Genomic DNA, 21750 nt, shown 5'->3' on the forward strand with positions numbered 1-21750 from the left:
TTTCTCTCCCTTTTCCCACCTGAAGTCATTTGACAAGCAAGGAGAACTATCTTTTAACCGGGATCACCTGCATCCAATGAGTAAATTACCCTTTGGTACTAAACAATTAGGTATGGGGAGGCAAGCCTTTTTCTCCCCTGTAAATTCAGCTCGTGTAATAAAAGGTTATCTCCTGCAGTAAAGTAACAGATGATCTGCTCTTTTTCAAACTTGTCTTGGTAAACAGGGCCTCAGAAGCAAAAGGGGAAGAAACAGCTATCAGGCATAGTCAACTGCCTCAATTAAAAACCATAGGAATACTGTTTATCAGACTCACATTGTGGTCAGATAGTGCAGAATTAGGGTAATGTTTTGACTTGATATCTCCTCTTTTCTCTCATTCTCCAAAGTATGCTGCAGTGCAGCAGTCAGTGTCTTTAATCTGAAGACAAGCAACACCAACCACACGAATGGAGGGAGAAAACAGCTGGATTATAGGATGCAAGATTATCTGTTTGCTTGTTTGTTAAATTTATTTGCTGCCCACAAAATAACTCTGGGCAGTTTATCTATGTTCATACATCAATATAACAGTCTTGCCTTTTTATTTATTTATTTATTTGTTATTTATTTGTTTATTTGTCAACAAGTACAAGGGAACAAGTATCAGTATAGACGTAAACACGGACACATGAAAAATGGCACAGATAAATGGATATAAATAAGCAAAACATAGCCATAAACACATAAGTTGAGTATATATAAATGGGGACATTTTTGCATTTTTAGGCCCAAAATTAATACATGATAGAATAAATATTCAGACAGACAGATTAACAGAGTGGAAAGGACCTTATAGATCATCTAGACCAACCCCCTTGCTCAAGCAGGAGACCCTACACCATTTCTGACAAATGGCAGTCCAATCTCTTCTTGAAAGTCTCAAGTGATGAAGCTCCAACAACTTCCGAAGGCAACTTCTGTTCCATTGGTGGATTGTTCTCACTGTCAGAAAGTTCCTCCTTATTTCCAGGTTGAATCTCTCCTTGGTCAGTTTTCATCCGTTATTCCTTGTCTGGCCTTCAGGTTCCTTGGAAAATAGCTTGAACCTCTCCTCTCTGAGGCAGACCCTCAAATATTGAAACATTGCAATCATGTCTCCCCTGGTCCTTCTCTTCCCTAAATAGCCATGCCCAATTCCTACACCGTTATTCATATGTTTTAGTCTCCAGTCCCCTAATCACCCAGGTTGTTCTTCTCTGTACTTTTTCTATAATCTCAATATCCTTTTTATAGTGTGGTGACCAAAACTGGATGTAGTACTCTAAGTGTGGTCTTATTAGGGCTTTATAGAGTGGTATTAGTACCTCGCTTGATCTTGATTGTATCCCTCTGTTAATGCAATTTAGGATTGTGTTGGCTATTCTTTGTAGGTATTTCTTTTAAATTGCAAGATTATTTTACCTCTTGCATAATATAAGTTACCGGCTGAAAATCAAGAAACCAGTTTATCCCTCTTCTTTCTGATATTTTCCCCCCACTCTCCAAAGCTAATTTTCATATGGCAGTTTCATCCCTAGTAGAAAAAGCTACTGAAAGAGCTTACCAGCCCGAAATGCTTAATGATTGGGGTGTTACACAACTGAAGCATTACTAGTGGAAATAGCTCACTTACTGATTTGTTGCCAGGTACAAAGCCAATTAGCGGCTCTGGTTATTATTTACATTTCATGCTATATATCACTAAAATTGTGTTGTTGATTTATCATTTATAGTCTTGTATTGTCAGCATAATTTATTCAGATCATGCTGGGATACCTGGAAAATTAAGTAATAAAGAGAATGGCATGGAATATGTCTGTATCCAGAGATATTTACTTGAGTTTTAATGAGAATGTGGGTTAAAGTAAACCATAGATCACTTAGCTATTAAATTGTTTGGAAGCAAACCCATTAAAAGTTTACTCCTTATACTTTCTATAGGCAATTGCTTTCCTATCGCTTCCTAGTTATTTTCTCCCACCTCTTATAAATATGTTGCAGTTCATATTTTCTGAAGAAAGGAATAAACATAGCTGAGCTTTGGAAGCCTGACACTGAATCAGATTTCTCCAACACTATAATGAACAGATGCAATACTGGATTTTGAAATATTGAAATGTCCCCCTTTCTCCAGCAATATATCCAGCCCCTGTTTCTCGTTTGTGTTTTAAGAAAAGCGAATGGGAAAAAAAAAGAAGAGAGATTTGCTCTCAGAAACCATGCATGCTCACTCAACGTAAAATATCCCGTGTTCCAGAGTGAGTTATTCCTAAATTGTTTTAGGTGTAAAACACTTGGTAGCACTTTCTCTTCTATAGCCAAAAGTCTGGAGCAGGATTAATAATTTGTTCTCACTGAATCATGCATGCTTGACAAGAGGAAAACTCGTGTGTGTGTGTGTGTGTGTGTGTGTGTGTAACATCACAGAATATCTGCTACACATTCAATGCTTTTCCTTCTGCCAGAGAAAGTGGGCTTCCAATCTCTGCTTTTGGCTGGAATGGCCTCCTACAATCCTCTGCCAACAAAAACAGAGCATGGGAGGGCCACATCCGGCAGAGGTTTGCAGGAGGCCATCCTAGCCGAAAACGGAGATTGGGAGCCCGCTTTTGCTGGTGGAGCACTCAGGCCACCACAAGTGCCCCTGACATGAGTGACATCAAGCTGGCCATGCCCACCATGCCCACTCCTTTCCCGGCCCCCTGAGGTCAAACACAACCCTGATGCAGCCCTCAATGAAATTAAATTTGAAACCCCCGCTCTAGAGAATAGGTTGCCCCCCCCTCTTCTTCGTGGCAGCCCTTTAGATATTGGAACACTGCTTTCACATCACTCCTTCTTTTCATTAGACCAGGCAGAAGAAAAGAGGACCTTTTTGATTTGTTTTTCCCTGAACAAAAGTCCACGTGAAACTGAACGTTGGAAGTCTTCCAGGTACAGAAGACTCAAATCTGAGCCCAGTAATCCAGCCTTTGAAGCAGAAATGGATAGAAAATCCGGAGCCAGAATGAATGAGAAGCCAGGGAGAAATATAGCTGTTATTCCATGTACGAGAAGCAAAATATCTTACAACTTGCTCTTGGCCGTGTCGTTTGAGAAGCATCAGATCTTTTCTCACTCAAATCACTATAAATAAGCCTCCCGCCACGTATTGTCTTTCACTGGAACAATAGCTGAAATAAAAAGTTGGAGGGAGGGGGGGGGAGCATTAAAGCTGTTGTAAAGGAGGGAGTGTGCCTGCACTAGAAGAAACATTTGTAAAACTTGCAGATGGTTTTGGGGCGAAAGTAGCAGGATTAATGAGATCACCCCAAGTGCAGAGATGTCTTGCAGTGTTCAGAAGGGCTTTTCCTGGGCTAAATATGAATGACCAACGTTTGTTCTTTATGGATTTCTTATTCGATCTTGTTTGTGGCAAGTTTGACTTGACAAGGGACAAGAGAATCTGGTTGATGATGGCCATTATGGTTTCAAACTGGCTTGAGAATCAGTTGTAAGGTGGAGGCCATCAAGGTCAACCCCAAAAGAATGATTTTGTCTGGAATTCAAAGAGGGAACATGACTCTGTCGGTGGCTCAGATGTCTACCTTCAGATGTCATGGCCCATTGCATCATCCCAGGTGGCTTGAGAAACCAGGGAATAAGAGACGTTGCTTTAATATACTATTTTGCAGGATCGATTTTTTTAAAAAATCAACTATTATTTATCAATCAATTTATCAAAAATGCTTCAAGTGCATTTTTCGCAAGAAAAATGGGACTTAAAAATATCTCTGGGTGGCCTGTCTCCTTATGTCTACTTTTGGGTCTACTTCAGAAATCATTTGGCACAAAATTGGAAACTCAAATTGGCCTCTAGAAGAATGGAAAGACGCCGCATCAACATTTCTCAACCTTGGCCACTTTCAGATGGGCGGACTTCAACTCTAACAGTTCTGGGAATAGAAGTCCACCCATCTTAAAATTGTATCTTGAATTGAATGAATGTTATCTTGGCCAAAATCAAGATACATTTCATCACAGTATACCTTTAGGACAGGTTACATTATACCTGTTCTAAAACCTCTGCACTTATTTGCCAATTTGTTTGTCGGTGAGCTAAAAACCATGCTTGTTACTATCCTTAAAGCCCTACATAGCTTGAATTCAGAATATATCTTCATAACTTGAGTTGAGGTCTTTCCATCTTCCTTTCTCTTCCACCTTTTTGTCCCATTCTCGTTCTGCTCATTATGAAATTCTGACCTGGTTACCTGCAGATATCTTGGATTTATGATGAAGCTTTCACCCTTGCTGTTTTGTCCAGTTAGCCAACATAACTTGCCTGTAGCCAGCCAAACAGCTGATTACTAAACTGCTGGAACTATGGTAACCTTATCCTTTTTGTAACAATATGACCACTGGAGCATTAAAAATTGGAACCATACTACAGTGTTCCTGAAGGTTAATGTTCAGTAAACTGGAGAACTGTGGGGAAGTTTGCAATGGAGGAGCTGGGAAAATTTCCAAATTTTTGTCTGTGTTCCAAAGCTTGCAGGTTATTTGGCTGTGCAGCAAACATTCTTCTTTTAAAATGAATTTTCAATTGGAACTTGCTTTCCATGGTAACTTTCAGTTTCTTCCATCCAGTTGCAGTTGCTTATCCACTTTGGTAGTCCTTGGTGGACACTGATAAATCACTGCAAAGAAATAATCACAAATTAACCATAAATTGAATCCGTTAAGGTTATTATTTTTCCACTGTTTAAACGTGTGTGAACCCAAGCACATAGAGCAGTAAACTTTCTATCAAAAGCTATTGATACTGTCAGACCTGCAGTTCAGGATTACTTTTCAAAGTGTGCGTCTCTCTCTCTCTGTTGGTGTGTTTGCTTTTTTAAGAATATACACACTAGCAACAGAAACAGTTGGGAAGAAACTATGCAATTCAAATGATGGAAAAGGGCATGATAGCAAGCTATATATTCATGCGATCTCTAAAGATTTGGGAATTTAAAACAAAAGCTCCCTTATTAATTCTTTGTGAATAGAATGGGATCAACCTGAAGTTCTACACTATAGATCAGGGGCATCAAACATTGAGGGCTGCATCAGGATTGTGTTTGATCTCGAGGGGCCGGGTGGGCGTGACCAACTGGGTGGTGGTGGTCAACTTGATGCCACTCCCCAAACTGCTAGCACATTTCCTCTTCGTATTGGGTAGACCGGACTGAAGCTACGATGGCCTGATCTTTCTTCGCATTGGTAGACCAGGGCGAAGCCACGCTGGCCCAATCTTTCCTCTTCACATTGGGTAGACCAGGATGGTCCCACGGGCCGGGTTCGACCACATCATAGGCCAAAAATGGCCCGCGGGCCTTGTGTCCGACACCCCTGCTAGAGATCAATTTTGCTGGATTTTACCAGTGTTCCTTCTTTTGCATCCATTGGTTATGTTATACCTGAGACTATAAATCTGTCTGTGAGCAATTGGACACATTTTAGTTTTTGTAGTTTTGTGTCTTCCAGGGCCCCCTTTGGAAAGATATATCTTCAATCTTTTACTGAAATGATCTCTTTCAAATACGTTGCTTTTCTGAACCACGGATTAATAAAATGATGCTTTTTGCATTTGGGTGGTCAAGGATGGACAAGAACTGCTGTTGAGATCGTCCCTCAAAGAAGCCATTTATCAAAGTTTTATCTGATTTCAGAAGCACTGAATTTATCAGTCAGAGTTAATAAATGAAATGTCATTGGGATCAAGCAGAAATTATACCTTACTCAAGCATGTTTTAGTCAAGAAGCAATTGTAAAAAGCTTTTAGGGATATGTATATGTCATTGCCCTAGAAATTATTATGTATCGCAAATACTAACATAATTTTTTTCCCTGCTTTTGTTTTGTTTCTTTTTTTACTTGGAAGCAAGAAAAGGGACAATTAAATTAACCTCCCTATAAATCAACCTAATATTAAGCTGAAAGAGTTTAGATTATAGCAAATTGTTTATTTTGTGTTACTTTTTCCTAAGGAGAAATGTCTAAAACTGCATCGGTCTTAAGACAAAAATGCAGCCATGGACAATGATGTAAAAAATACAAATCCACTGCAAAAACAGCCCACCTTGTTAACTTGTGATATAACATTGTGTGTAAACCTAGAAAATAAACTATTTTGAGTATATGGAGTATATTGAGTATATTGGAATAACGTATCCTTAAAGTAATTCAATCCTGCTCAGGTTCTCTAATGGGGGTTGCATAGTTCTGTTGTAGAGGAAATTATCTAGAACTGGGATGGCATGCAAGCCTTCACACCAGCTCAGCTCCACCGCGCAGGCACCTCCCACCAGCCAGCTGGTCTTTGGGTCTCTGCCACGCATGCATGAGGGGCAGGATACATGCAGGAGACACGGGTGTGCGTGTGGTGTCCCCCCCGTGGCCTTTTTTTGCTCCAAGGAGGCTGCAGGGAGGCCTACTAGCCCAAAACAGGGCACAGAGGGGGGAGTCACATGCACATGCACTGGGGGGGTCATGCGCATTGCATTATGGGTGCGGGGTTGCGTGCACGCTTTTTGACCCCAGGTCAATGATGTAGAATAAACCTGGGGTTAAATAAATAATAACATTTTGCATGTTTGTTTGTTTTCTCTCCTGATAGTTTGGCTTGTTGACTCCTGTGCCTTGTCTGAGACCCATCTCTGAAAAAGAGGGAAGAAGGAAAGAGAAAGATTGAATATACTGGAACATTAAGTGATTACAAGGTAAATCTTATTATCTGAAGAAATGACTTCTGCAGTTATTTCTTTTATTGCTGCGCAGAATGCAAAAGCATTACTCAGGGTAATAAATCCCACTGTATCTTTCAGTCAATGTACACTGTTATAAATATCTCAGTTATGTCACATTACCACCTTTGCAAAGCCAATGTTAGGCCTTTGATGAGTCGTGGCTGATAAATGCAAAAACTCATTTAGTCCGGGAGAGATTGAGTGCTAACACTGTTTAGATTTCTTAATATACTTGTATTAGCATGAATAAGTAATGAGAAAGTGAGGCTAGTTTGAATATTTGATTGTATCTTTGTAATGGATTTGTGTCTCTCTCTTTGTGCTAATGTCATTGTAACTTTGTTGGTGTCATAACTCCAAGTCCTTGCAATCGATCTTTATCAGTCTATCTTAAATCCATTGTGCTTCTATAATCCAAATTACAATGCTATGATGTTTTTTTTTTCTTTGAAGACAATGCCACATATTCTACTTAGGTTTCAAATAGGTACTAATTCACCTTATCCAAGGATATTCATTGAATCAGGTCTATTGGTTTGCTGATTTGTCTCATATAATGTTCCAGGAATGTACAGGAAAATTTATCTGATCCAACCTAATGTACTACATGTCAGAATACAAATCGACACCAGAATTTGTGTCTAGTTTCCTATATCTGGATGCTCTGTTTGCCATTTTCTCTGTGGTATTAGGGAAGCACTCTAGCAATAGCAATAGCACTTATTCTTATATCCATTTTAGTGCTTTGCATCCCTCTCTAAGCAGTTTACAGAGTCACCATATTGCCCCCAATAATCTGGGGCCTCATTTTACCCACCTTGGAAGGATGGAAGGCTGAGTCAGCCGTGAGCTGGTGAGATTTGAACTTCCAAATTGCAGTCAGCCGGCAGTCAGCAGAAGTAGCCTGCAGTACTACACTCTAACCACTGCACCACCGCAGCTCTAGTAGGGCAATTCCTCCAAGTTAATTAGTAATTACTTAGTGGACATGATCCTAGAGTTTGTTAATATAGGATTCCCCTTACATCATTAAGGAGCAATTGTCAGTCTCATCTGCCAAAGTTAGCACACAGTATTCACTGTCCCATCCTCTATTCCGTTTTGGCAATGAGGCATTGTCTTCTGCCATACCGGAAGCCCCAATAACCAGAGCAGTCTGAGTGACATCTTCTTTTAGGATTTATGCCTGTTCTATGCTTTTAGCAACTTCTACTTGCGGAAGTTATCTTAATTTACACACTGGTAAGGCCTACCTCCCTACCTATATTTTTCACTGCAAAAATTGTCTGTTGTGAATTGACTTACATCGTCAATATATTTGTGTGAATTTCCATTAGTAATAGCAGAGAATGTTTTTTGGGGGGCAGGTAATGGACACCTGGAGACATGTTTAGGATCTACCTCCCTCCCTCCTTCCTTCCGCATAAGAAAACCAGCAAGTTGGGGCTAGTATTTTTCATGATAGAATTAGAATTGCTCACAATGGCTTCCAGTAACCACTTGCTGCTTTTCCAGTTTTATACACGTACCTCAAATCTATGGAAAGCAGAACTCAACTCTGAACTGACAAAACGAACTCGACTACATTTGATCTTCAAATCTAGACAGTTTTCCTTCAGTTGGGTAATGTTTGTTCTATGGAGAAGGACAATTCGTTACCAGAATGGCTTTGAAAACCATCCAGATAAAACTGACTGTTTATGAGGGGGGGGGGGGAGACTGGGGAGGGGAAAGAAATATGTTATAGAAATTATAAATGACATTGGGTAATTGTTGGACCTTAGCCTGGCGAAGGCTGTTTTCCCACAAGTTGTTCTGTCATCTCAGGTCACTTGATTGGCAGTGCATAGTTCTCACTCTCCACCATCTGGCCGGAGACCAATAAGAATTAATCACATTGAGATGAAATAATGATGTTTTGGCACCTGTCTAGCAGGCGGGCATCCATTTCATCTCACACTCATATCACATTTTGAAAATGAACTGAAACATATTGCCTTGTACCTAGCCACTACCTTGGACATCTATAAGCTCAGAGGATAGGTAGACATGGAGGAAACACATTTTCCATCTATATCTATATCTGTATCGATAGATCTACAGGTGGTGTGGTCCAGACATATTCAAATCATCTTTCTTTTTCTGTGGATCTTTGGTTGGTGGTGTTGGTATTCCTTCTCTGTAGATAACTCTTAAGGCCTGCATCAATTCCACCAGGATAGAGAGGGCTCCGTAGCAAAAATACATGGAATTCATGCCTTGTGGTAGAAATGAATCACGTGGTAAAATGTTTTCCATGAAGCAATCCGGTAGATCTTAAGAAAACGAAGGTAGATGCATCTTTGGGTTTTTCAAAAAGATTGTAAATATGACATTTCCCAGTTTTAAAAAAAGTATTCCATAAGCATGGTACCCCCACCCAAAAAATAAATCATTCAGCCTTTCAATCTCTGAAATGCATTTGGTAAACAAACCCTTGTTTGTTTACCAACCATGACCTGGATGACTGAGAATCTCTACAAACTTTTAGCTATTCACTTGGGGATGAACAGCCTTTGAATGCTGTGGGAGTAGGAATGGATTTCCAGAGTTAAAAATTGCAGACTACAGGAACCATTTGAACCACTCAGGTGGCCCCAACGACACAGATAAACCTCCAAGTGTTTCAATGACCCTCTAAAAGGATGCAAATGACTAGCTCTCTGCAAGGAATAATAAATCCTTCCATTTTGTCAGAGCTGAAGGAGCTTCTTGGATGAGAAGTGAAATGTCTTCCAAAGAAAAAAAAATAAGGAAGTCCAGTTGCCTCCTGGGCAACTTTGGGACTATAGTAGCTTTGTAAGTCATGATTTATGGTTGATTACAGCATTCTAAACTACCTGTTTCCCTGAAAATAAGACCTCCCTGGATAATAAACCCAATCGGGCTTTCAAATGCGTGTGCTAAAATAATCCTCCCCGAAAAATTAGCCCTCCCCCAAAATATTGCAACACGGCAGCAGCCATGAAATGACCATACTCGCCACCTCCTGCATCTCAAAAATAATAAGACCTCCCCAAAAATAAGACCAAGCACTTATTTCGGGGTTCAAAAGAAAATAAGACCCTGTCTTATTTTCAGGGAAACACGGTAGCCAATCTATCTAAATATCTGGAATTGGGAATTCTAGGAGTTGTAGTTCACTGTATCTGAAAGGCATCTGAAGGTTGGGTTAAAGTGGGAAATAAACCTAGTTAATTGTGGCTTTTTCAGCATAGTTCAGCTAATCTAGCCTTATAGTACTAGAAAAAGTAATGCTATTAACTGGACATATACTCAACCAGGTCTAGTCTTTGTAGTTTTACAGTCTCTCTCTCTCTGTATATTTATTGACAACATGGAGAAGGTCCTGGTTCTTTTCTTTTGGAGGAAAAATATTGAAGCTTAAAAAAATTCTAGTTAGGACAATGTTAGCTTGGTAACAGATTCAGATAGCATTAACCCCCCCCCCCTCACAGTTTTTAATGTTATAATCCTCCAATCTGATGCAGTGCACTGTATAGAAAAAGAAATCTTTCTTAAGCTGCTTTGTGCAGCCGAAACCCTTCTAGTTCAGGATAATCGTTTTTATTATTTTTGCTGTTCTCAGATATTTTTGCTGCTATATTTATCTTGTAAATGAAGGAACCCTCTGGATCTCTGTAGTTTTCTGCTTCCAAACAATAGTTTCACCTGATAGCAATGAGCATGTTAAGGTAGACCTTTAATATTATTTATTTTCTTCATAGCCAAAAACTTTACCTCACAACAGTTAACCAATGAAAATAGAAATGGCACCATGCGCTCTTGTTATTTCTTTAACTGGAAGAAGCTTCTAATTCCTCTCTTTACAGGACATAATTATGTTCAGGCAATGACTGCTGAACACCTTTAATGGCTGCCTATTAATGAGCACCGGTTTGCTATAAAATTGATTTTTTTCTTTTCCATTGATCTTGCAAATCTTCTCCTTGCTATTCGCGAGGAAACATATGGAATATGAAATGCTTCCCCTCCCCCCCCATTAAATTACATATCTGGTCCCTTAGTGTGACTTAGAATTCAAGAGATTTACTCGCCTTCATGGTGTCTTCAGGGGACACAGTGGCTAAGACGCTGAGCTTGTCGATCAGAAAGGTCGGGAGTTCGGCGGTTCGAATCCCTAGTGCTGCATAACGGAGTGAGCTCCCGTTACTTGTCACAGCTTCTGCCAACCTAGCACTTCGAAAGCATGTTAAAAAATGCAAGTAGAAACCACCTTTGGTGGGAAGGTAACAGTGTTCCATGCGCCTTCTGCGTTCAGTCATGCCGGCCACATGACCACGGAGACGTCTTCCGACAGATTTGGCTCTTCGGCTTTGAAACGGAGATGAGCACCGCCCCCTAGAGTTGGGAATGACTAGCATATATGTGCGAGGGGAACCTTTACCTCATGGAATTTTCAGGCAAAGAAACAATATTGTACGAGACCTAGAAATAAAGAAGGCCCATTCTAAGAAAAGAGAAGATGGTTGCACAAACTGATTGTTTATTGAAGCAATTCAGTATGAAATCATATGCACATTGTGTTTTGGTGAAGTGCAGAGGCTCACACAGTTAGGATGCTGTGCTTGACAATCAGCAAGTTCGCGTTTGAGACCCAGGTGCTGCTGTGGGGTAGGCTGAGTTCCTGTCATTCAATGCTGCTATCCCAGCAATTCGAAAGTGTGTAAAGTAAAGCGTAAGTAGATCGATAGGTACCACTTTGGTGGGCACATTAACGGGGGCATGAAAGGAGTCCCTGGGCAACAATGGTGACACCGTATAATCCTTTCAATTATAGCAATTTTGTTCTGATCTTGAGAGTCTCTTACTGTTGTTTAAGTTTGGTGGACATTTTCTGTCCATTTCTACTGACTGATCTGCTTTCTCAAACTTGAAAGTCTTGGTCTCCTCACCCTCTAAAATGCTCTTTTAAAAGCTCATGGCAACTATTCCATCCTCTTTGGCAATACCACCCCTTTTTTCTAACCAGTTGAGGATTTTATTTCACTTTTTAACAATGTAATGGGGAATGGTGTTCAAAAAGTAAGTACGGTAAGAATAAAGAAGTAGCCAGAACTCAAAGGCAAAACAAGAACAACTACACAATGGGGTTTGATTTAAAATGTAATGTAAATCAAAGGTAAACAAAAGACAAGACATATACCTGTGTTTAATCATTTTTTCCCATCTGTCACATTACAAATGATAATTTATTAGCCAGCTTTATAGATCCACATGTAAGTTTTTCGGAAGTCTCATGCAACTTCAGATAGGGAACCCTGTTTTGTGGAAGATTAATGAATATGAATACTTATAGGTCTGCCATCATCTATTTGAGTCTTTTGTCTTGTTTATGACCAAATTAGTTAGATCTGAACAGCCCAAATAAAGAGGCTAGCTTCTTTGCATTAAGTAAAAATTGCAGGCTGATCAAAATGGCCACTGATGTTTGCTTGCATGGCATTCTGCTTGTGCATTATTTCAAACTTTGGTTTAGAGGCCACAAGAAGGGATGACTTTAGCCAAATTAAGACACTCTCTATTATTAAATGATTATTCGATTCTCATTTAAATCTAAAAGCCAGATGGCAATTTTTCATTCTTTGTTGCTATTGGCAACCATCAAACCCAGATTGAGATATTTTCCATCTTTCTCTATGTGTGCTGGAATTTTACAGAAACCATACTTTTGACGAAGAAAGGGGATAACCTACAGAAGATAACAAAGCAAGCAATATCTATTTGTAGATAATATTACATATTTTTTTTAAAAAAATCTGGAACAATAACCAGAAGGCCCATGTCAATTCATACCTACGTAACCAATAATCTGTTGGTTTCAAATAATTATTCCTAAGGAGACAAAAGGATATGATAATCACATCGACCATTTCAGTTTAATGAGATTTTTTTTAGAGAGGAATCAATCAATCCATCATATTGGATTTGAATATTTGAACATGGGGATTATGTGATGGTGATAATGGCGATGAAGACAAGAGATTTGTCCAAGCCATTCAGTCTATAAACATGCAACATTTTCTTTTAAGAATTATTTTATAATAATTATTTCAGATTGTTAGTCCTGCTAATTCTCTATTGTAATACCAATGCTTAGTAAAGGTCACAATTAAGTAGATCTACATGGATAGTCTCAAATTTCTAAGGAAGTGTGTGTGGATCAACACTTGCTGTTGTTTAGACAATACAGCTTTAGATATTTTTGTCTTTTTTAATATAGCCAAATCCATATTCATTGGTTATCATGCCAGGAGGTAGGCATCTCCTAATTATTACTCAACAATTATTACTTTTCTTTATTTCTTCAGCTGTTTGAACCTTCAAATGTGTATTTATATTTGCCAATGTAAATGTTTAGCACAATCTTTTAAGTGCAGATAATTCAAACCCAGAAACAACTGAGTGCACAAGAATAAAAATGAATGTATAATTAGGAAACTAGATTGTCATTTAAGACAATGAAAGAAAGAATGAGTTGCTAAATTGCAATTAAAAAGTAACATGACTTGATCCCATTTACTTAAGCGGTTTCTAAAAAAAAAAAACACATTAGCTCTGCTTTGCAAAAATTCCTCAACTGGGTTACACGGGGGCCAAGCATGTTGTGTGAACTCTCTAAAGTGCATAAAAAGACGGCTTAATTAATATGGGGGAGGGCGGGGGTGGGTGTTGGTGGATGTAGCTGAAAACAGAACCAGTTTTATTTAAGGCTATACTAAACTTTTGATTCAATTACTGCACTTCTATATATAGAAATAGAGCTGGGGGTGGAGTTAAAAAAGTTTGCAGCCTAGAATTGTTACATTCCGACAAATGGTCTAAGTCCCAACCGCTTTTGAATTCCATTTATTCTCCTGAGTCAAAGATAATTGGATCTTTTTAAGAATTCCCAGCTCTGTCTTCTTCAGGGGGTTACCCGTACTTATACTTAGTTTTCATTTCTTTTGTTGCTGTGTTTGAATTAAGTACGCTCTCCACTTCCCCCACCCCGATCTCTCTAAAGTCTCCTCGGCTGCTCCTACAAGTCAGGGTGGCTGCCAACTATTTAAAATTTGATATTATTAAATGAGGGCAGGGCAGCCACCCTACCAGGAGAAATTTGCCAAAGTTTTTTTCTTCCTTAATTTCATACAAACAAATAAGTTTGGATGAAAAAAGTAAGAGAGTATTTCTTCACAGCACAAACGACAACATTTTCATCAGCCAGAAAAATATTTTATACATCTCTGTGCAACCCACTCTGACCTCCCAGATATTACTTGGGGCCTTTGGCCATGAAAATAATGGTCTTTACCTAACATAAATAAGTCCCAACCTTTACAATGCATTCCAAAAATTCACATAAAATGCTTCTTCAAGTGCATTTTCCTGGTAAGTTTGTTTGTCTGTCTGTCTTGAAGGTACGTTTTTCATTCTCTGTTCATAACTGCAGTCTTTTCCTTTGGAAGAGCTTGGTGTTATTAAAAAAAATATTCTGAAGTTTGTCATAATTCAGAGGCTGTACAGTTTGACAATTTATATGAAACCCATACTTAGCCCATAAATGCCAAAATAGCAGGATTGTGCTTGAGAACGCAGTGTACTTCTAATCAAACATTGCAAAAATGCATTAATCAGTATTTCATAGTTCATTACAATCTGACTAATTTTGAAATTCTTCATGTAAATTGATTATATGTCGACCGCATTCAGATAAATGAGCTTTTGTTTTAAGCAACCTTTACTGAGAAGGCCATATTTCTCATGACTGAAGTCCTAACACTCTTAGGGTGTCATTTGTGATAGAGTAGCAAGTTATGACTGCTGTGCTTCCTCTTTGTTTGCCACAATCTTTTTTAAACAGCAAAAAACTGTCAAGGGGGAAATAATACTAATAATAACAATAACAATAGAGTTTACATCTTGCAATGATACCTTTAACACCATCAAACATCAACATCTTCTTATCCCAGGTTCTTGGGAAGGACTTGATAGGTGGATAAAAATGTCAAATCTAGTCTGAACATCTGGCTGACTGTGTGATGAACCACAATAAATCCTTCCCAAGGACCTTGGCTGAAACCACAACATGTGCCTGTCACAACTCCTTGAGAAAGACTCAATTGGTGGATAAAAATCCCAAATTCATTCTAAACATCTGGCTAACATTGTGATCAATCATAGTAATGAACAGCACCATTAGTAATAGGCGCCTTGTGCAAACCCAACACATCTGGAGCACCACTTGAACACCATCAGCATTGACAAAACCAACATCAGTCAATTGCAAAAGGCAGCTTGATTCGGAACAGTTACATCCTCAACAATATCTTTTGATACCATCAAACAAGAACACCTGCCTATGTCAGGATCTTGGGAAGGTGGATAAAAATGCCACATTCAATCTAAACATCTGGCTGACTGTGGAACTTACTCTGATCTATAAAACAATGCAGCCAAGTTCTAGTAATCTTTTATGATTGTTGCTTTATTCAGTCCTGCGTTTGTGGTTTTCCTGACATGGACCTGTTTGTCATTGTCTTTTGGGGGGGGATCACCATTGAGGATGCTCTTGATGGCTACCATCTTGCTTTTTTGATCAAGGGTGAAATCAACTTACCTTCGCTACCGGTTCACAAATGTGAGCGCACGCTCACAAGTGAATGCGCAGAGCGTCAAAAACGATGATGATGTCCGGGTGGATGGGCGGAGCCTGCTAATGAGCGTGCCTGCAAAGGTAAGTAGAACAGTGAAGGGGGTGGGATGAATCCGCTGTGCCACACGATTTAGATTAGCTAGAAAGCAGGAAATCTGACGATTCTAGCTAATATAAATCACGCATCACAGCTGATCGTCGGAAATACTGGTTGGCTCGAACCGGTAGCATTTTATTTACTACCAGTTTGGGCGAATCGGTAGCATTTTTACTAACGGTTCAGGTGAAGCAGTCCGAACTGGTAGCATTTCACCCCTGTTTTTGATCCCCTCGAGACACAAGCTCTCCTCGCGATCAGTGGCAACGCTTTCCATCCCTGCATCTGTTTGTGGCTTTCTGTCATCGTATCCGTGAAGCCTTTCACAATTTATCTCCTTCCCCTTTGGCAGCATTAATTAGACCGTTTCTATTATGGAACATTATGATGTCCAAGAATAGCATTTTTTCCCCCTCAAGGTTTAACCTGTTATAAACATTTATCACACAAACAGTTCATTTAAAAGCTAAAGGGACCGTTTCAATGATTCATACTGAACATATGCATTCTTTAAAAAAAAGAAGAAGAAGAATTGCTTTAGGGAGACAAACCACCAATCTCTTTCCTTCTGACAAATACTTTTGACAACTGTTTGCCTTGCCTCAGCATTCATCGGAGAAGTTGATACTGTCTAAAATTCTGATACATCAACGCTTGCCAATAACTTCTCTGTCAGCACTCCCGACTTTCACTTATTTGTCTGTCTATATAAACTTCTAGCACTGTCTGCCTGGTGCCAAGAACATCTATCTAATGATAAATTGCTATGACAGTGAAAAATATGCTTTCTGGGAGATGTGTAAATTATTGATGGGGTGGCAGTGCCAAACTTTGTCAGCGTTGCCACCTACTTAGCTCACCAAGGCGGCTCTGAGCGATCGTGGAAATTTTTTAACTTTATTCTCCTCTGGGTTGTTTGCTTTCAAGCAGAGGTCCGTAGTAAGCTTTCTGTGCTGGGAAACTGCAAGGGTTCCCTGAGTTAGGGGAAGCCCACACGCCCAAAAAGGACTGGAGGAAAAAGCAGTATTTAATTGGACTTCAGCTGCAACAAGACATGGCAATTAATACAATTACTCCAGATTAATGAATGCTTTTCCTTTCTAGAATATTAAAAATGACAGTTCAGCGGGAACAATTGGAGGTTCTGGAGGACAAAAGGATAGCTTAAAAGACTCTCATGCTACCAGGTTCTGAATCTTTGATTTCTTCCCGGTGTTTTTTCTTTTTTCTGATCTTCCATCAAATCTTTGATTGCCTGATGACTAAAACAGAGGAAATGTCTCATCACTGAGCCTGAAACTTTGCTGGCTGATGGTCAGAATTTCTATCTATAGTAAGGCAAACTTTGTAGAAGTGGGAACTAAATTGTCTTCCTAATCTAGATACAAACCCTAGAGGCAGAGTAGTACAGGAAGGGAGGGAGGGAGGGAGGAAGGAAGGAAGAAAGGAAGGAAGGAAGGGAAGGAGGGAGGGCATGGTGGGAAAAATATGGCTTAATTAGAAGCAAGGGACACTTTTTAGATCTGGGAATGGAGATTGGAGCAGAGGTGGTATTCAGGAGGTTCTGGCCAGTTCTGGAAAACCGGTAGCAGAAATTTTGAGTAGTTCGGAGAACTGGTAAATACCACCCCTGACTGGCCCCGCCCCCATCTATTTTCTGCCTCCCGAGTCGCAGCTGATCAGAGGAAATGGGGATTTTGCAGTAACCTTCCCCTGCCACGCCCACCACAACACGACACGCCCACCAAGCCACCCCAACAGAACCGGTAGTAAAAATTTTTGAATCCCACCACTGCATTGTTCTTTAAGGGTCAAATCAAAATGAGGATCTTTACAGAATTATATATTTGTATTAAATCAAATCTTTACTAAAGTTCATAGAACAACATATTAGATATTTGGAACCTTTCCTATAAACTAACCAAACCCACAGCTCATGAACTAGGGAAAACAGCTAGCTGTCCATCAGAGGCGGTCTTGCCTGCAAGTTGTGGATTCAGAAAAGATTTACCAATATACATATTTGGAGAGGAAATATCTCGAGAAAGACATATACATGCATTTATAGGCAGTTTACCTTATGTATTCAATAAAAACAAATAAATAAATTCAGTGAAAGAGGTATGTACAATTTGGTCCTTGACTTGCAACAGTTCACTTAGTGACTGTTCAAAGTTACAACTGCATGACTAATGTCCATTTTTCACACTTATGACCATTGCAGCATCTCCATAGTCAATTCAGACACTCGGTAACTGACTCATATTTATGATGAATGCAGTGCCTTTGGGGTCATGTCATCACATTTTGCGACGTTCCGGCAAGCAAAATCAATGGGGAAGCCAGATTCAATTAACAACCATGTTGCTAACTTAACAAGCGCAAGGATTCATTTAACAGCTCTGGCAAGAAAGATCCTCATTTCTCGCCACAGAAAGGTCGTAAAAATGGGGCAAAACTCACTTAACAAATTTCTCCCTTAGCAATGGAAACCTTGGGCTCAACTGGTGGTTGTAAGTTGAGGACTACCTGTATTAAAAAATTCAAAAGCATTTTCTGCCTGATTTCTCCATCTCTAGATTAATGGCCCCTGAGTCTTCTAGAATACCCAGGATTACATGTTTAAGGTCTTATCTTGGGTTGATAGTATGGATTATACATGAATATTTTGAATCAAAGAGGATGAATTGAGACATCCTGACATTTCAAACTTATTTCCTCATTGACCATCAGGATGGTTTGGCCTGAGGTGTTGCCCGAAGCAAAATAAAGCTACATTAATATTAGGTAGATTAAATCTCTGAGTAAACATACAGCTGGAAGCCTTTTTCTAACAGTAAGCATGAATATTTTAACAGAGTTATCTCTTTGGCTGAATCTGATTTGAAAAAGGGGGAAAGGAACCAGCTGTAGTGCTGAGTGGGCGGTTACATAAATCAATAAAAATAAAGAAAAACTGTAAATAAACCGTTATTACATTTTAATTGGACACTACATCTAGGTTTGTATCTAGGTTTTTGAACCTAAATTTTGAGGGTGTCATTTTGCTGTGGGGGGGGGGACACTATTGTGGTTTGTAGCAGTTATCTATGCATGCTTCATGCTTTGCAGTTGTACTTTTGAACAGAAAGAATTGGGCAGTAGGTTTTTCTCATTGGTTGCTTTAGAGACCATCTCTTGGTGATAGTGAGAGAAGTAATTAGCACATATTTTCTTTACATTCAAAGATGATGATGTAATTTGTATCTTAAGCTAAGCCACGATGCAATTTCTTTGGTGTAGCTGAATGTATTTTAGAAACACAAACACCATAGGTGTGTTTTGACCTAGGCCTTCCAAGATCATGAAGCAGACTCCTCGTCCCGGTAAAACCTCTTGTATTTAAGTTAAAGGAAATTCCTCTCCAGCAAAGTCCAACAGTCTTTCATGAGATTTCACAACTACAGACCTTTATCAGGCTTGGAGAGTTGCCAGGCCGATATCTTCCAAACGCCCCTCTGTAGCTGACGATACTTGGCAAGAAGTCGGGAACAGATCTTCACCCTAATGAATTGAACTAATTTTCTCCTGCAAACTCCCCTCCCCTTTTGCTCCTCTTTATTCCCTATGGAAGGGGCCATTCACTGTCCACCTGTGGCTTTACTTAGCTTCTTCTGGCAGGTCTGTGCATGTGCACATCGGGAACAGGCCCCAGCTGTTCTTCTGGAGATTTTGCAATATCCTTCCCCCAGGAGTGGGGAGGGAATGGGGATTTTGCAGTATCCTTCCCCTGCCATGCCCACAAAGCCACGCCCACAAAGCCCCGCCCACAGAACCAATAATATTTTTTTTTGAATCCCACCACTGCACTAAATGAACTGTTATAAGTCAAGGACTACCTGCATACTTGGGGGGATATATAAACTTTTTAATCATCTGACCCAGAGAGTGAACAGCCAAACGTCCCGAATACTCTATTTTTTGGACATTGTTAGAGGTTTGGAAAAAACTCATTTGACCTGGACTTGAAACTGATGATCTCCAAGCCTGATTTTTGTATGGAAAACTTAACTGCTTTCTGCTGTCAAAACCAGGGAGGGAGAGGTATCAGCACATGAAATTAATCTAGAATCAAGCAAGTCGAGAGTTTTCAAATCACATTTGTGCTTGCTCTCTATAAAATCATTCCTTACGCTCATTAACGACTCTCATAAGGTAAATTCACGATCACCGCAACAGCACCTTTAACAATGCAGAAGATTTAAACCTTGATAATCATCCCTTCCCGAAACAGAATAACTGGAAAGGCAGCCACAGAATCGGTTGTCTTCCTCCTCCCCCTGCAAAATGCACACGGGCTTTTTATTGCTGGATCTCCTAAATGTATCCTCTGATCCATAAATGTCAAACGTTTAGAAAGCCCTGATCAGCACCCCGATTAACCAGGTCACATTTCAACATATTTCCACGCTGGTAATTATGCAAAAAGCTGAATCTCATTTGTAAAACTTATCTTGTTTGTTTGTTGGATGGCGATTGCAGTCTTTTCTGACTTCAGTCATCGAGAATGCATTTTAATTTATTTATTTTTTAAAAATTCCTGTGCTGTTGCTTCCTCTTAATTTCCAGGTCACTGTTTTAATTTATTATTATTATTATTATTTTCTTTTTAAACAAGTCATTCTCATTAGATTAATATGTTGCCTTCTTAAGTAATTAGCCTTGTTGTTATTCCTTGTAAGCAAGATGTAACTGATACAAATGAAATACAGTACGTTTTAGACAATAGTATACGCATGTGTGTGTGTGTGTGTACAGCTTGGATCTTTAAACACACACACACACACACACACACACACACACACACACCACACACACAGTATATTCAGAAATGTCAGTGTGGATGCATGCACAGTACAATTATACTCCAACCATCAGAAAATTATGGGGAAAAAAAAGATGCTTCACACGGAGAGAAAGCCATTGGCATTTGAACTTGCTGACTAAGCATCCAATTGAAAATTAGTCTGAAAAGTATTTGATGGGAGGGGCGTTAATTGTACAGTTCAATAATTCCCGCGACATTTTTACTCAAGCATTCTTACATAAGCCGTTAAGCTTTTAGCTTAATTTTTTTAATGCATATTTTATAGTCACAGGGAATGGATAAGGATATAAAATACAACCCCCACGGATACAAGTGGATCTTTTACTAAGTTTCGAACCAACTTGCTTTCGGTCAACTTTTGAAGAAAAATAATCAAAAAGGGAACATATGTCAGCTCAAATTATTTCGCGGTGGTACGAGAGCTTGATGAAAGCTGAATGCATGTGAGTTAGCAGAGGAAATTAAATGAGCCTCTGAAGGGATTCTTGACTTTTTGTACTCAGGGAAGCATTCCTGAACTAGGGATAAATGTTATTGTTGCTAGTTGTGAAGTCATGTATGATCCATCGTGACCCCATGGACAACGTTCCTCCAGGCCTTCCTGTCCTCTACCTTCCCCCGGAGTCCATTTAAGCTCACGCCTACTGCTTCAATGACTCCATCCAGCCACTTCATTCTCTGTCGTCCCCTTCTTCTTTTGCCTCCATCTTTCCCAGCATTAGGCTCTTCTCCAGTGAGTCCTTCCTTCTCATTTGGTGGCCAAGGTATTGGAGTTTCCTCTTCAGGATCTGACCTTCTAAAGAGCAGTCAGGGTTGATGTCCTCTAGGACTGACTGGTTTGATTGCCTTGCAGTCCAATGGACTTGCAGGAGTCTTCTCCAGCACCAGAGTTCAAAGTCCTCCATTCTTTGGCGCTCAGCCTTCCTTATGGTCCATCTTTCACAGCCATACATTGCAACTGGGAAAACCATAGCCTTGACTAGATAAACTTTTGTTGGCAGGGTGAGGTCTCTGCTTTTTAGTATGCTGTCTAGATTCGCCATAGCTTTCCTCCCCAGGAACAGGCGTCTTTTAATTTCTTGGCTGCTGTTCTCATCTGCGGTGAACATGGAGCTCAGGAAAATAAAATCCGTCACTACCTCCATTTCTTCCCCATCTATTCACCAGGAATTGAGAAGTCCAGATGCCATGATCTTAGTGTTCTTGATGTTGAGTTTATAAACAAAGTACAGGTGCTGAATTAGAAAGGAAATAAGAAAGGACCGCACACATACACCTCTGAGTAACAAATATTCTG

At 39.7% G+C, this 21750-nt stretch overlaps 1 long non-coding RNA gene across 1 annotated transcript in view; it reads left to right on the forward strand.

Annotated features, from left to right (window-relative positions):
- LOC309397333 overlaps window positions 1-15571 on the forward strand; it is a 177087-nt gene extending 161516 nt beyond the window's left edge. The window contains exons 2-3 of the long non-coding RNA XR_014176238.1: window positions 6662-6764; window positions 15438-15571. This is a non-coding gene — a long non-coding RNA (uncharacterized lncRNA). The remainder of the gene's footprint in view (window positions 1-6661; window positions 6765-15437) is intronic.
- Window positions 15572-21750: the final 6179 nt, after the last annotated feature.

The sequence above is a fragment of the Natrix helvetica genome (genome assembly GCF_964273705.1).
Source record: "Natrix helvetica genome assembly, chromosome: 10".
Taxonomy (NCBI): Eukaryota; Metazoa; Chordata; class Lepidosauria; order Squamata; family Natricidae; genus Natrix; species Natrix helvetica.